The sequence below is a fragment of the Acanthopagrus latus genome, chromosome 6 (assembly GCF_904848185.1).
Source record: "Acanthopagrus latus isolate v.2019 chromosome 6, fAcaLat1.1, whole genome shotgun sequence".
NCBI lineage: Eukaryota > Metazoa > Chordata > Actinopteri > Spariformes > Sparidae > Acanthopagrus > Acanthopagrus latus.
Genome location: NC_051044.1, coordinates 3,577,141 through 3,591,694, shown reverse-complemented (window position 1 = coordinate 3,591,694; position 14,554 = coordinate 3,577,141). Strand labels below are relative to the sequence as shown.

At 45.1% G+C, this 14,554-nt stretch overlaps 1 long non-coding RNA gene across 2 annotated transcripts; it reads right to left on the bottom strand.

The window, feature by feature from the left end:
* Nucleotides 1-419: 419 nt before the first annotated feature.
* LOC119021417 lies at nucleotides 420-13,570 on the bottom strand. Of its 2 annotated transcripts, XR_005075556.1 has the most exons (6): nucleotides 13,258-13,570; nucleotides 9,039-9,201; nucleotides 5,443-5,525; nucleotides 3,428-3,507; nucleotides 3,272-3,327; nucleotides 420-944 (listed from the first exon to the last, which is right to left on the bottom strand). It is a non-coding gene; the product is annotated as an uncharacterized LOC119021417 (long non-coding RNA). The 2 variants fall into 2 exon arrangements; XR_005075557.1 differs by lacking the exon at nucleotides 3,428-3,507.
* Between the last annotated feature and the right edge of the window lie 984 nt (nucleotides 13,571-14,554).

Sequence of the window (14,554 nt, the reverse complement as noted above, 5' to 3'; positions counted from 1 at the left end):
GTGTGTGTCATTGTAGGCTCAGTGAGGGCAAATCTATCTGAACACACACACAAAGTGAAAGAACAAATCTCTTTGTTACATCAGAAAGCCGGAGCTCGTGATTCCTTAAGTTTCATTAAAAGCAGCAGTTTTGTTATTTTGCCATTTAAAAAAAAAAAAAAGATTTTTAGGAGTTGTGGCTAATCTGCAATCTCATCTGCAGCCTTTGTGTGTTTTCTCTCACGAGCGTGTCTGCAAGTGGAAGAAAATTCTGAATCCTCGTCTTTGCAACGTGATCCTGTCGACTGTTGAGCGGTTTGATAGTGATCTATAAATAAATAAATTAAATAATTCACTTAAATTTACAGATTTGTTTCTAAGATCAGTTTAAGACAAGATACTCAGATACAATTAATTCACATTTGTACAACAGGAAATTAAACTGGTCCCTCAAAGAGACAGAAGTAATTAATTCTGAGGTTTCTTGTTGAATTGATCATGTTAACGACATTGATTAAGAGTACACGAGTATCGATTTAGCGTTGCATTCTGGGAGTGCAGCTATGTTCCCCAGTTCAATATTCTGTTAACACACATTAATCCTCCTGTCGTGTTCAAGTCAGAACCTTCAGCCCGGGCGCACTGGACCTCAGGACGGGACATTTATAGATCAACATACTACTATTGATGATGATTGGATGGAGATTCAGGTTTGTTACGCTAGTAGCGGCTAGTTAGCTTCAAGCAGAGGTGACGAGGCTACAGACGTCTCGCAGACGCTGACTCGCGTGACGTCATCCGAGGCATTTTATCAAAGCGACAAAAACGCACGAGCACTCCCGAAAAGATCTGCTCAAAGAATTCAATGTGTGAAGTCAGAGTTTCCCATGAAATGGTGAAATAATCGTAGATCCACAGGCTCCGTCACAGGCAGCGCCCAGAACACATCACTCAGATATCTGTGTCTGTAATACACAAATACACAAACAGGAAACAGGAATGTTTTTATCCGCAATTATATAATTGTGATCACAGCAGAAATTAGTGCAAAGAAACCAGACGGAGCTGAGAGAGAGAGAGAGTGTGTGTGTGAGTGACCTACGGAGAAACTGTGTGTGTCTGATTGAGTGTTCAACCACAGCAGGTCTGCACCAGCACGTGATGTGTGCAGCTGTTTGTCTGTGTGTGTGTGTGTGTGTGTGTGTGTGTGTGTGTGTGTGTGGTGACATTGATTTGTCTTTGAGGATCAGGCGTTCCTTCCTGTGTGGCTCCGTGTCTTTATTTCTCAAACCTCTAACCTCGTCCCCCCCCCTCGCCTCCTTTTTTCTCTCCGCCCTCAGACCTTCCATCTCACTCCGTCCATCCTCATTTCCTCCTCATCTCTGATCACAATGTGATCGCTGAAACATTAGACGAGTCATTTTGCCTTCAGTCCTGTAAAACGGCTCCTCCTCGGTGGGTCGGATGGACGGAGGATGAAGCGGCAGCAGGAGAATAGATCAGTTGGATGGAGGGAGGTGGTTTTATTTGTTGGGGCTGAGATTGTTTATCCCGCTGATCTGGTTTGATGTTGGGAATTATGTTTTGACTATTGATAACTCTCAGAGTCACACACTGTCAGTCCTCGATTTCAGATCGACGGCTTCCAGTTTTAGACTGCGTCTTGCACAGTTGTGATGCTTTCATGCTGACTCAAAGTTTCCTCTGTGGGAACTCGTACTACAGTAGATTTCCACCGCAGTGGCCGAACCTTGAAACTGCACATCACCGTCACATGATGCACCTGGTCCCAAGAAGCGTTTCTAAAACAGTGGATATTTTTTTCTAAGAGTCACAACCAACAAGAAATGACTCCAGTAACATTTGGCAAGTCTAGAAGAGCAACACGATTAAATTATTTCATCCCCATTCGAGTTTGCCGGCTGCTAAACTGGAAGTTAGCCGGCTCAGTCAGCAGAAGTGTCGCGTGCAGAAGCTGTGCAGAAGATAGTCGAGTCATTTGGGTCTCAGCTTTTATATAAACTAATGTGAACTGGCCTCCATGACTGTGTCCAGCTTAATTATAACATCCTCGGTTGCTACGACACAGTCTCAGAACAAATGTTGGCTAAATCCATTTCTGCAAAACCCAAGATAACTTAAAAGATGTTGACTCTTTACGTTTGTTCAGATGTGTGTCACATCACTGCTCATCCTCTGCTTAGGTTTAGGTTTAGGCACAAAAACCACTTGATTAAGGTTATAAAGACATCATGGTTGGGAAAGTCCACAAACAGGGATCTGATCTGAACGTTACGCCACACTCGGTGCACGTTAACCTCGGGCATATCTGTGATTTTGCAGAAATGTAAACTTCTTACATTAAATCCTGGCGACTCGGCTGGATGCCGTGATGACAAACACACAGATTCACAGTGTGAAAACGAAAAACCAGCTCGATGCTGCTCCCGGCTGATAATAAATTATACGTTGAGATGTAATGTAATTGCAAGTCCGGCTAGCAAATCCATTTAGACCTCCAGCATCCTCTCAGTCCACTGATGTCCACGCCGTGATGGAGTGTGGACGGGTTGAACAGTTTTATTCCCGCTGGCAGGAAATATCTGCTGGAGCTGGACCGTCTCTGAGTAATACTTCTTTGGCTGAAGCGACCGTGTTGTGGAGGAGGCGGGAGACGTCGTGGAGGATGCTAACAAAGTTAGACAGCGAACCTGTCCTCCATCACCATCTGCAGAGGGTCCAGCATAACTCCTCCTCTAATCCCCTGTCCAATTAGGTTTAATCAATCAGTTCACTGGAGAAAGACGAGTGTATCTGCGCTGGTCATCGACTCCTTCTCTCTGTTCGCCCTCCCTCTCTGACCCAGAAACTGCGAAAGGAAACAGATTTACTCTTTCAGCATCTCTAATGTGCTCTACACACACACCTTATATGCTGTTTGCCATAGTGTGTGTTTGTGTGTGTGTAGTGTAATAGAACATGGTGGTTAATGGTTCCTGGTCTCTCTGAGCTGCAGACTGAATCCCAATCACATGTTGGGAGCGTCCCAGGAGAGCACAGGTTCAATTCCCCGTTCCTCGCCTTTCATCTGTATGTGTGTGTGTGTGCGTGTGTGTGTGTAAATAATGATTTTGCGGCCATGTGACTGTGAGTGTGTCTTCAGGGGGTTGAAGAGAGAGAAGAGAAAGAGATGGATTAAAAGTAAAGGGGGTGGAAGCAAAGAGGGAGACATGTGGAAAAAACCTGCATTGAATTTTTTAAAGGTGAAACGTTTTTCCGAGGAACAACTGACTGATTTTCTCCTGGAGAGATTCAGTTCCAGTGTGAAAACTGAAGAGCCGGTGGCAGCTGGTGAGAAAAAAAAAAAAAACATTAAACTAAATTAGAGCTGTAAAATATGCTCCATGTAGGGAAATGCACAACACAGGACTTGGAACCATCTGCTTACCTTAATGTTGTGTTTACAGCCCTCGTCAGCGTTAAGCGAAGGTATGGAATATAGACGGAGCGTTCCTGTTGGCGTGGTGACTAATATCACCCCAAAACAAGGTCCACAATTTAAGTGGAGTAGATTTTAGATATGACGTTATAAACTTGAGCGATACCCACCAGTAAAAATCTTCCCTCAGCCCCCTTTCCTTCTTCTAGCTTTCTTTTTCTTTGGAGTTGCCCCGTTTTATAAAGTTTCGTCGTCTGTTGTTATCCGTCTTTTCTTTGTTACTTCGGCCGTCAACACTTGCAGAAACCAGGATAGATAAAACTGTTATGTCGCGTGCAAACTGCCTTCTCTCTCTGACCGACCGACCGCTGTCACCTCCTTCGGCGATAGATACGAGACTTAACAGATATTTATTTACATGAAACTCTTCGAGATTATTACTGTCACATGTGGTTGGTTTTGTCATCGCCGCCATGAGACTATCGTAATTGTGGAACGAATACTTTTAGGCAGCTAATTTCTTCTTTCCATTAGCACGTCTGGCTGCGATGCGTTGAGCCGAGCCGGTGATGGACCTGCTCGGGCCGCCTCGCCTCCAAGCGGGCTGCGGCTAACGATCAACTTCCTTCACTTCAAATCGATACTCAGCTCGTATCTCTGCAGGAAACCTGAGAGGAAAACGTTTCAGCTCTCTGTACTTTTGCAGCTTCCAGCCGAACCGCTTCAGTTTCTCTCGTCCTGTTTGACCTGATGCTACCTGGGCGTCAGGTAACATCAGGTGAAGCGTGGTGTCATCACTGCCTCCCTTGCTGTTGTACAGTTGGCTCGCCGGCTTGATTTTGTATCACTAATAAGGTCTGCTGGTATTTAACGACTGCCAAAAAAACCAAAAGGCTTTTGGCACGAGACAAAGCAAACAAACACTCTGCTCTCTTCTTCTGCTCCATCTGTGCCTGCGCCTCCTTCCTCCTCCCTCCTGACTCGAGCAGAGACGCCACACACTCTGCTTGTCTCTTTGAATATCTCTCTCGCACATCAACCAGCCCTGACCGTACATCATGGCCTACCGATGGTGTCGCAGTGATGTCATGCAGTCGCCGTGTGGGCAGCGACAGGCTGTTCTATCGGAGGTGTCGCGTTTGCGTGCGTTCTGGTTCATTTTGTTCCCTTCTGCGGATCGAACGATCAGAAAAAAACACCGTCGTCTTCACGTTCCTGTCAGAGACTTTTAATTTGTAACTCCTCGGTACACAAAGCTTCACCCGTGTTCATCTCCTACGCACCTGTCGATTCACAGGTATTTCAGTTCTGACGATCAGATGAGGGAATCTTGAAAGAGACATTTTTCTGTATCTCCACTGACTTAACTGAAAAAACTTCTCCCAGATACATTAGTAAGAGTTCAAACTTTCTAAATGAAACGCACAGTTTATTCTGGAGCCGATGATGGAAACGGTGGAGCTGTCTTGCCTCATTTTCATCGCTGTTGTGAGTTGCACAACAACTGCTGTGTCTCAATTCAGGATCTGCATCCTCTGGAGGATCCCGGCCTTTGCGGTTTTTGAAGGCGAGTCCTTCAGAGACCTTGTTAACCGCGTCAGCAGTTGTTAAATGTGACGGTCGAGCCTTTGGAGCATTTCCTCATTGCGTCACCAGATATTTTACCCTTACGTCACGATTTCTGCCGCCCAGGCCCGCAAAAGTAACGATCTAAGCCACGTGATGTCGCCATTTTCTCTCTTTCTTTCTTCTTTTTTTGGCAAAGAATCTTGGGATATGTGAGGCGATGAAGGATCGTAGCAGTGCGTCCTCGTCCAGCACTGTTAAAGAATCACCGCTGACAAAGTGAAGCAACATTACAGGAAATGTTGTGTTTTCACCCGCAGTAACTAAACACGAGTCCTGAATTTGAACACGATGAAACTGTAAAACGCAATAATAACTTTCAATAATGTCTTTCTCTCAGGTGTCCTACACAGACAGGAGTTGAGTTTAGATTTTAGGGGGAGACAGGTGCTGGTTACCTGTTGCCTGAAGTCACAAGACGTCTGCACTGGACGGACGGTACATCGGAGCAGGTCCATCGCTGGTGCAGCTCGGCTCAACTCTGGAAAAGCAAATCAGCGAAACTCGGTTTGATTCGGCTTGGCCAAAAGTTCTAGCAGAAAATAAACAGCATACTATTAATTCTCGTGGGATCACTGTGGACCAAAAGAGCTGGATAAACTGAGAAAAGTTAAATACACAGTGTGTGTATTTGTACGATCATCTACCAGTTTCCTCAAGTAAAACAAATCATGTCGCGTTCCAGGATGATAAAGACAGAAAAGCCTTAATAGCGTCTCGCGCAGTCACACTGGTGCTTTGGCAGATTCTGCAGCTGGCAAAGGATCCGAACAGATTTTCCCTCCTGAACGCAGCAAACACCGACTGCACCCACAGTATTATCCACTTTGAAATATATATTTTCATATAAAGGTAGAGGAGACAAAAGATTACTAAATGTTTGGGATCGTGGCCCTTTAAGTTTATTCCTAAAGTCCAACAACAACAAGCTCCTTGTAACAAAATTCACCTTCACGTTCAACGACCCGCCCATCGGCATACTGTAACAGGCAGGTGTGTGTGTGTGGGTGAGTGTGTGTGTGTGTGTGTGTGTGTGTGTGTGTGTGTGTGTCAGTCTGTCCGTCTGTCCTCTTGTTCACTTAATGAGTGTGTGTCCTGTGCCGCAGGTACAAAGGGAGAACAGGTCCTGTCGGGTCAGAGGGAACATACTGTCTTGTCAAGGACGCAGATGTTGTCCAACTGTTCCACTTACACTGGATCGCCCCGAGACACACACACACACACACACACTCCTTCTCGTCCTACCTTTCGTTTCTTTGATTACAAATTTAATTAGAGGTTTCAATCGTTTTTTTTATAGTAACTCTTATGATGTCAGCCTGTTTTCTGAACACTTTCTAGCAAATTCATCCCCATAGAAAGAAAGAAAGAAAGAAAGAAAGAAAGAAAGAAAGTGTAATGCAGGAGCAGATGATGCGATCACATCAGCAAGATCAAAAACATTTGAGCGAGCGATGGAGACGGGTTTTTGGAGGAGGAAGGAGAGAGATTGATGGAGGTAAAGAGGAGACCTGTGAGAGAAATGGTGAAGAAGATATTAATGATGACGAGAGAGAGAGATGTGTAAAATAAAGACTTCGCAAAGGTCAAGGGAGTTTGGTGTCTCGATGACGTCATAGAAAAAAGGTAAAACGAATCATCATCATTGTTATTCTCACTACTATAAAGCGTTCAGCGGATTAAAGCCGCGTCTGTTTGCATCACGGTCCAAGTGAAGTGAACCGACACGAGTGGCGGAGTGAAAGAAAAAAAAAAGGTTGAGAGGACGAATAAGAAATAATAAACAGAAGGGGGGGAAAAGAAAAAAGACCCCGGAACAGTTTGTGTGTGTAAGCAGCATTACTGTGATCTAGTGTTCCTAACACGACATAAATCTGCAGGATTGGATTCAGCTCAGTGTATTTCCTCCACACACACACACACACACACACACACACACACACACACACACACACACACAGAAAGGCTGAAGGCTGCAGTTGGAGTCTGTGTGGAGCGTGAAGTGTGCAGGTCGGGCAGCAGATGACTGATGATCCCGGGGAGCTTACGAAAGGCTCACGGCCGCGCTGTGTTGTGTTGATGTGAGATTCAGTCTCAGAATGTGAACTGAGGATGTTTTTAACATCTCGGTGACACGTCGAGAAAAGCGACTCCTTCATCACGACACGTCAGCATGCAGTGACTTTCTCACATTTTGTCCAGCAGCCTGGTGATCACCTGCCTGCACACCTGCACACCTCGTTCCCCACAGTCAGCCACACAGTGAGAATCACAGGAACGAGTCCGAACACACAGACAGTTTGTGTCTTTACACTTCAGCTGCCTTCATCTCGAGGTCAGTGTTGTTTTGAGGAGATGCCTGACAGGTCTGTGGTTAACACAAGCTTCAGCAAGGATGATAGTTGTGGAGTTTAAAGTTTACATGTTTTAATGAATGCTGTAAATGCTTAACAGCTGTCCAGATTACACACGCGACATTACACGTCACAATGCCGAACACAGGAACTTTTCAACTTGTAGATCGATTAATTTATAGTGAAGTGTGTATAATATAGTGTAGTAGGAAGCTCAGTGAAAAATCACAGAAGCCGTCGTTCATCTGTGAGGATGCTGGACAAAACTTTTCCATGAACTTGTGTTTATTTTCTGCGATAATCCAAAAACCAGTTCCAGGGAGACGCGAACATCTCTGCCTCTATCGTAACAGTCCAGCTCTGCTCGTGTTTGACATACGAGCACAGAGACGGTTCACCCCAAAATCAGAGATTCCTATTTTTCCTTTTATCTGAATCCCTTTGGATTCTTTTGATGTGAGTTGCTGAGGTTTGGAGATATCGGCCGTAGAGACGTCAGCTTCTTCTCCAGTATAATCAAACATAACAGCGCTCGACTTGTGGCACCAACAAAGAGCATTTCAATATACACATGAATGTGTCTTTAACAGGAATCATGACCTACTTAACGCAGGATAATGCACAGACGCTGTCGTGAGAAGTTTCATGTAGGAACTGTTTCTTTTTTCCGCTCTACATCAACCAAGATGGAAGCACGAGTCTGCTCACGGACGAGAGGCTCCAGACAGCAGAGGATGTAAACATTAATGTCCTCAGAGGAGCTGGAACGTTAGCTAGCTCAGTTAGCATGTGCACGTTGCACACTGGCCAACTCCCACAACCATCTGGCTTTTCTGTGCAATGTCAATGTGTACAATCAGGACACCGGGACACCAATTAACCCGGCAGTAATCACGGGTATTTATCACCTCCAGCTCAGCTCAGCTGTGATGGACCCGGGTGACATCGCTAATGTACTCTGCTCTGCAGGCGTGATGCTACAGTGCATGTTGAAGTGAAGGCCGTTAGCGTGTTCACATCTTTCAGTCCGTCTCTGTAAAGCAACACTTGAACATTGTTCAGACGGCGCTAAGTTTGAAAGACAGACTGAAGTTAAAGATATTAAAGTCGGCTGTCGGATCGATACTGAGCATGTGCAACTCAGCAGACATCAGACAGAAGTGAGATGTCGTTGTGTCTATTTCAGAATGTTTTTAATAAAGACAACTCTCAGTTTTGACAGAAGCAGTACGACACCAGCGCCTGCTGCGGTAAAGATCTTTACTAGCTCGCAGCGGCGGCGGCGGCATGTGCATTTGATTTGGAAGCGAGTGGAAGAGAGGCCGCAGGATGGATCGTGATGAGGTAATGTAATTATACGTCATATTATATGTGATATATGTGATCAGACTGCATTGGAGCACAGGCGTTAATAATAACCACATGAAAAATAGCCTGTTTGCTGTTACAGGTCAGAGACAGATTTATAATCATCAGAGGAATCACAATCCTGTTTTGTCTCAACTTATACGATCTTAAATGTGACGAGGAGGAAAAAAACAGAACGGCAAACGAGTCCATCGCCTATTTTTAGCAGGTTTACAAGCATTCAAAAAACCTATATATGATGCTCATTTTGGCATAAAAGTGGTTCCAGTTACCTTGTTGTGGGTCTAAAGGGGAAACGGTCGCAGCCAGATACACAACACGCATCATAAAACACGTGTGAAACATCCCTGTGACGCAGCTCGGATGCTGAACGCAGCCCTCACATGTCTTTGATGTATATCATCGTCCACCTTGTGCAGCACACATCACCTGCAGCTGAACAAAACAGTCATGAATTAGTTTTACCTGCGAGGCAGCTGAGTGCTCAGCCTCAAATATCACATGAAATGTCACACACATACACCACAGCTGCAGCACCATGACACCTGACGTCTGTAGGAGCAGAATTTGGGTTTCATGCACAACTTCTCTCACTTCCAAAGCTGCACGGAGACGGAAAAAGTCTAAATAGGTCAAAACTCCAGCAGCACTTGTCATATAGAACAACTTTATTTTTAGAGCTAATAAACATCATGCTAACTTGTGTTAATAACACCAGATGAGACTCCACAATCAAGAGTTTCTGCGTCCTCAGCTCCGTTAATGTCAGCGTGAATATAAAGGTAAATATCTGCTCCGGCGATGATCCTTCCCGGGTGGCTGAAAGAATGCAGGTGGCTCCGACTTCGCACCATAAATAGCTTGCAGGGCCGTCGTCATTTGTTGGTGTGACATTTCCATCGTAAAGGTTAGACGTTGCAGATGTTGTAGGATGCATTCCTCTCATAGCCGAGGCCTCTCGCGCGCCACTGCTCTGTGTCATCGCCTGCGGCCGCGCTTGTTATTTCACTTTTGATCGGTGTGATCTGATTCTCGAGATCAGACTTCACGAAGTCACGGCTCCGCGTGTCCACGCTCGGCCTGGAAGTGACGCTCGTGTGGCTGCTGGGCTGAAGCTGATCTCACGCGCTCCTCTCTCTTTAAATTGCTGAAACTTATGAGGGTTTGCAGACTTATTAAGCTAAAATGAAGACGAGGTTGCAGTCTATTCTTTCCTATATGAAGAGTCGGCATTGGGCGTGAGGCTGTGAAAGTTTTTGTAACAGACTGTTGAATGTATAATGTCAGCGATGGTCCTTATAGGTACAGAGGTAAGTGTAAACCTGTGTGTGTGTGTGTGTGTGTGTGTGTGTGTGTGTGTGTGTGTGTGTGTGTGTCCTAGACTGTCAAACCTCAACAACTTGCTTCTTGTGTCTGAAGTGCAGCAGTCACTTCCTTTTAGGGCTTTTCAGCCTAGTTTGGAGAGAAAAAGTGGGCCGCGGCCTCAGACAGACAGCTTATATAGAAACTAGAAACTAGAAACTAGAGCTCAGACTCACAATTATCACCTCCTCTCTCTCTCACACACACACACACACACACACACACACACACACACACACACTCTCTTTTCCGTACTGATGTTGATGAAAAGCACTTTGCACCGTGTGGTAATAAGGTGCTTGATCACGTCTTTACAGCGCAACCTTACGTCCTGACATTCACATGGACGCCACTCGACACCGAACGCTTCGACGCTTCTGTGTGTTTTCGTCTTGTGCATCATCTGAAGTCACCAGAAGTGCGAAACCCAGAGGAAGTTCTGGTGGAGGTCCTGACGTGCAAATTGCTGGTCCGACCCGGATCTACGGGGGGGCGAATGACTAATCGAGCAAGTTACAAAGAAAAGCCAGATGTCAAAAAAGTTAAGCTCCTGGAATAATTTCAAAGACGACCATTAGAAATTAGAGTGTCAGACATGCCAAAGGAAAACTGACATATCACAGAAATTACTGCTGTATGAGTTCTGCTAATCACCTGAAAACTGTAAGTTACAGCTCAGCCGTCCTGCAATTGCTGGATTTTTTTTTTCTTTTTCCTTTTGCCTGGCTGACATTTTATGGCTTTTTGTCCCCTAACGACCCCCCGGCCGCCGCTCAAGCTTCAGATACTCGCAGTAATTCTCCCTGAAGCGTCAAAGCCCCAAAGAAAGGTGTTCAGGACCGCCGTAGATCCAGAATCCAGGGGAGACAGGCAGGTACAGATCCGATCCATGCGTCCAAGTCTTCATGCGGCAGAGGGGGAACCTGCACAGTCTCATGGAGGCAGATTTATGTTTAGTTGTTAGATGCGTGTATTGAAAAGCAGAGTTGCATTTCACTTACAAGCACCTGGTTTTGTTTTCATTTTCATTTTTAATGTTTCTACGCTGTTTAAAAGAGACAGAAGTTCAGGAGAAAATGACCGAAGCGATGAAGGTTTGTCCACAATCGATCAAATCGATCTGTTGTATCGGCCTCTCAGGTCCGTCCGCTTCTCATTTCTGATTATCGACGCAGGAGATCATGATGCAGTTCCTTGGAAAGCAGCAGTAAGCGGTGTAGTCAATGCCTGCGACCAATCAGCATCAAGTAAACAAACACCCACACACACACACACACACACCGATGTTGAGATGATTGTCCCGCGCCTCCATCTGCTCCTCCTCTCCAGGAGTTCATTGGGTTTTCTGCTGAGTCGACGAGACGTCAGCTCCGTGCTCCGCCACCGCTCGTCCCTGCAGATTTCCCAGAAGGCCACTGACGCCGTCCTGAGATTAAGGAGCTCTACAGCGGGAGATCCGGCGCTCCTCAGGGGAGAAGTGGTAACATGCACAGGAACAGAGTGGGTGTTGCTTTTGGAGGCAAACCACTTAAAGCATTTTGAATAGAAAACGCCAGAGACGGTTCTTGTATGATACACATCCCGTCAAAATCCAGTCGTCTGCTTTGTCACATTTAGACCAGGAAACAGATCAGCCAGTGGTTCTTCTTATAGGCAAGGAAGAGGAGGAAATCACATGAGAGCACAGGATTACAGGAAGAAAGGTGAGGCGATTCAAACATGAGACGTCAAACTTGCAGTTGTTCGAGCCGTCTGGTTGGACGAGCAGCTGCGTCACTCTGGAAAATAAGTTTGTGTCATGAAACCGTGTGCAAACACAGTAGAGGTTGGACATTTTTATGTCCTGGTGACCATTAAAACTGAAGCTCTGGCTCTCTCTTAATTCATCTAGAAGCAGTTCTGGTCTTGTTAGACTGAAATGATGTTGCCAAGATGGCTGCCAAGTGGAAAGACTCGCCTCACGTATTCTGTCACAGCCTGGGTGCAGCACTGAAAGTCACTTTACAGGTTGTAGGAAGCAATACTGCTCTGCCCAGTCTGGGAAAATGTTTTAAATGCCTCAAGTGATGTCACCTGAGTCAGCGTTGACTGGTGCTGAAGATGACGAGTCTAGAATTGACAAAACTCTCGATTTAAACCCAAATGTCCAACAGAACTGTCGGCAGCCGAGTTTCACCGTCAGAAATGTGCTGTGAGGATATTTTTGGGGTTTTATGAGTATGTTCATCTTATATTTCTGACTCTGCTTCATCTGCCGGAGAGATCTCTTGATAAAAAACTGGTTTAAAAAAAAAGTGAAATCATTAACTGGGGTGCCGCGTCGTTAATGGCGGCCTGTCTACTTACAACTCCTGCCGAGATTCACCTGCCAAACTTCACCATGTTGGAGCCAACAGGTCTGCTTCCTTTGAAGTCTTTTTATAGCCTGGTATTATATATTTTTTTTAGCTCTTGGGCAGAAAAAAGTTGAGCTGCACGTGTTGTGAATTTTGCCCACTGATATCAGTGCGTGCTGTTAACGTTGGCAGTCGTACACACACACACACACACACATAATTCCACCACAAACACCCTCCTGTGAGTTATTTCAGATCCTGTCCTGCTTCTGTATACAGTCCCAAAAATAAACAGGAACCTGCTGCTTGTCCGACTCATCCACCAGAAGAGAGAAGAGTTAATGGTGACGGGAGATTTAAACACACGCATGCAACCCAACAAGCGATGCTCTCACACATGCAGATGACGCGTCTCTGAGCAGAAATGTCCTCTCACACCACATATACACTCATGAAGCACAAACACACAGGTGGGTACGCACAAACACTGCATTCCTGCAGACAGCCGGGCTGTGTGGGGAGCAGGGAGGGGTTTTATTTATGCACATAGACACACAGTTTACGCACAAGCACACACTTCCACACCTTGAGTCATCAAAGAAGCATCCAAAAACACAACAGGAATAGCTCTAATCCCCTGTTCTCCATGCTCTATAAATAACTGTTCTGTTCTTGTTAATCTGAGGAGGCAAAGCAGGAAAACAGAGACAGGCTGCTCAAAGGACAGTTTCCTGCCTCACTGGAGCTTCTGCTCATTTCCTGCATTCCTTAAATGTTTTTTTTTTTTTCTTACCTCGGCGCTCTCATCCTCACCAGGGTTTTCTGGTGCAGGTATGTGTCGGCACATCACGTCAACCTGGAAACCTCCGCAGAAATCTGCAGCATGGAGACGCCTGGTCAGAGTTTGTTATCGATGTCAGACATGATTTCAACTCAAGTTATGCAGTCAAAAGTCGGTCAAACAACAAATTTGGCGTTGATGATGTACTGATGGTCTGCACACTGGAATCAAACTGAAATGCTGCTCTGATTGTTGTGATTCGGTGTCTTTTTGTTATGTTTTCTCTTATATTTTGAATCTGTGTGCTTTTGCGTCTCTTCAGGCTTTTCAGTGTCTCCTGTGTGTTTTCTCCCTTCGTTACCTCACCTGTCCTCTTCTCTCCTCACCTGTTGCTCGTCATGTCATTAGTGTGTCTGTTTACAGTCTTTGTCCTCCCTCTGGTCTTGGTCAGTTCGTATTGTGATGTCCGTCACTCTGTCTGTCCCTCAGGTCTCCCTTTTGATATGTTTTTCGTTTCCCTGTTTCTCGTTTTGGTTTGAACTTGACTTGAGCTCCTTTGTATTTTGTCTGGTTTGCTTGTGGGTGGTTCCTTGATTTTGTGTATTTTTTCAGCTTTTTGTTAATAAAGCTCAGTTTGTTTCCTCCATTTCCTTCCTCCTGTGTGTGTGTCTACATTTGGGTCCTGAGATATAACTTCACCCTAACACTCATGTCTTTGGGAGCTCATCTATTATAACCCCAATTTCAGAAATGTCGGGACGCATTATTGGCTGTTTTACATCTGCTTGTATTCAACCTCAGCTGTTGCCATCAGGTCACACAAAACGGGAAACGAACACAAATCAGACAGGCAGACAAGTCACTTAAACTTAAAGTGAGTCCAAATCAATAAATTCCACAAAAAAAACAAGAGCAAAAAAAAAAACAAGCAAAGGCAAGAACAAAACAAAGAAAAAGTGCAAATAACAAATAAGTTACAAATCAGGACGACACGACAAAGAGAGAAGGGAGGAGCAGAAAGGGAGGGAAACAAAAGGAGGAAGTGGAGCACATAACTTCAAAATAAAACAGGAAATGACACACAAACCACAAACTCAAACAACCACAGTCGCAGTAAAAACTGCTCCTCAAAAGAATTCATAAATCAGTCGAACAAAAATGCCTAATGAATAAACTTCAACCTTTTGTGTCGACAACACAACGCTGAACACAAAAAACCTTCAAAGGCCTTGAATGACAGGAGACAGTTGGTCTCTCTGAAACATACACCTGCACAAAGTCTGTAAACACACAGAAAACACACATACAT